We start from the raw sequence: 2,291 nt of genomic DNA, 5'->3' as shown, positions 1-2,291 counted from the left end.
ATAATTTCAAACAGTTCCAAGATTGGGCTACTAGTTCAAAAGTTAGAGCCCTTTGAATTTTTTTTCGAAATTGGTTTCTAGTCTATAACTTTTGATTAAGAGGTCTGATCGAAAAAGTAAGAATTGATTTGGATTCTACGCACCCAAATTAATAACAAAAAGTGTTTTTCCGAGAAATTGTGGTGTAGTCGATTTTTGGTAAAAAAGGAAGGTAATACACTGCCTTTTTTTGAGCACCGAAGAAAAAATTGTCTCAGATCGATCCGGAAAAAAATTTTTCTTATAGAATGTGGCCTGTAGAATCCATAATTTCAAACAGTTCCAAGATTGGGCTACTAGTTCAAAAGTTAGAGCCCTTTGAATTTTCTTTCGAAATTGGTTTCTAGTCTATAACTTTTGATTGAGAAGTCTGATCGAAAAAGTACGAATTGTTTTGGATTCTACGCACCAAAATTAATAAGAAAAAGTGTTTTCCGAGAAATTTTGGTGTAGTAAGAATTTTTGGTAAAAAAGGAAGGTTATACACTGCCTTTTTTTAGCCCCGAAAAAAAACTTGTCTGAGATCGACCCGGAAAAAAATTTTCTTATAGAATGGTGGCCTGTAGAATGCCATAATTCAAACAGTTCCAAGATTGGGCTACTAGTTTCAAAAGTTACAGCCCTTTGAATTTTCTTTCGAAATTGGTTTCTAGTCTATAACTTTTGATTGAGAAGTCTGATCGAAAAAGTACAAATTGATTTGGATTCTACGCACCCAAATTAATAAGAAAAAGTGTTTCCCGAGAAATTTTGGTGTAGTCGATTTTTGGTAAAAAAGGAAGGTTATACACTGCATTTTTTTGAGCCCCGAAAAAAAAATTGTCTCAGATCCACCCGGAAAAAAAATTTCTTATAGAATGTGGCCTGTAGAATCCATAATTACAAACAGTTCCAAGATTGGGCCACTAGTTCAAAAGTTACAGCCCTTTGAATTGTTTTTCGAAATTGGGTTCTAGTCTATAACTTTTGATTGAGAAGTCTGATCGAAAAAGTACGAATTGTTTTGGATTATACGCACCAAAATTAATAAAGAAAAAGTGTTTCCCGAGAAATTTTGGTACAGTCGATTTTTGGTAAAAAAGAGGTTATACACTGCCTTTTTTTTGAGACCCGAAAAAAAATTGTCTCAGATCGACCCGGAAAAAAATTTTCTTATAGAATGTGGCCTGAAGAATCCATAATTTCAAACAGTTCCAAGATTGGGCTACTAGTTCAAAAGTTACAGCCCTTTGAATTTTCTTTCGAATTGGTTTCTAGTTTATAACTTTTGATTGAGAAGTCTGATCGAAAAAGTACGAATTGTTTTGGACTCTACGCACCAAAATTAAAAAAGAAAGTGTTTTCCCGAGAAATTTTGGTGTAGTCGATTTTTGGTAAAAAAGGAAGGTTATACACTGCCTTTTTTTGGGCCCCGAAAAAAAAATTGTCTCAGATTGACCCGGAAAAAAATTTTCTTATGGAATGTGGCCTGTAGAATCCATAATTTCAAACAGTTCCAAGATTGGGCTACTAGTTCAAAAGTTACAGCCCTTTGAATTTCTTTTCGAAATTGGTTTCTAGTCTATAACCTTTGATTGAGAAGTCTGATCGAAAAAGTACGAGTTGTTTTGGATTCTACGCACCAAAATTAATCAGAAGAAGTGTTTTCCCGAGAAATTTTGGTGCAGTCGATTTTTGGTAAAAAAGGAGGGTAATAACTGCTTTTTTTGAGCCCCGAAAAAAAAATTGTCTCAGATCGCCCCGGAAAAAAAATTTCTTATAAAATGTGGCCTGTAGAATCCATAATTTCAAACAGTTCCAAGATTGGGCTACTAGTTCAAAAGTTACAGCCCTTTGAATTTCTTTTCGAAATTGGTTTCTAGTCTATAACTTTTGATTGAGAAGTCTGATCGAAAAAGTACGAATTGATTTGGATTCTACGCACCCAAATTAATAAGAAAAAGTGTTATCCCGAGAAATTTTGGTGTAGTCGATTTTGGTAAAAAAGGAAGGTTATACACTGCCTTTTTTGGAAACCCCAAAAAAAAAATTCTCAGATCGACCCGGAATAAAAATTTTCTTATAGAATGTGGCCTGTAGAATCCATAATTTCAAACAGTTCCAAGATTGGGCTACTAGTTCAAAAGTTGCAGCCCTTTGAATTTTTTTTCGAAATTGGTTTCTAGTCTATAACTTTTGATTGAGAAGTCTGATCGAAAAAGTACGAATTGTTTTGGATTCTACGCACCAAAATAATAAGAAAAAGTGTTTTC

The sequence above is a fragment of the Photinus pyralis genome, unplaced genomic scaffold (assembly GCF_008802855.1).
Source record: "Photinus pyralis isolate 1611_PpyrPB1 unplaced genomic scaffold, Ppyr1.3 Ppyr1.4_LG10, whole genome shotgun sequence".
NCBI classification, from domain to species: Eukaryota; Metazoa; Arthropoda; class Insecta; order Coleoptera; family Lampyridae; genus Photinus; species Photinus pyralis.
The sequence above is the reverse complement of the archived record's forward strand: the minus strand, read 5'-3'. Positions refer to the sequence as shown.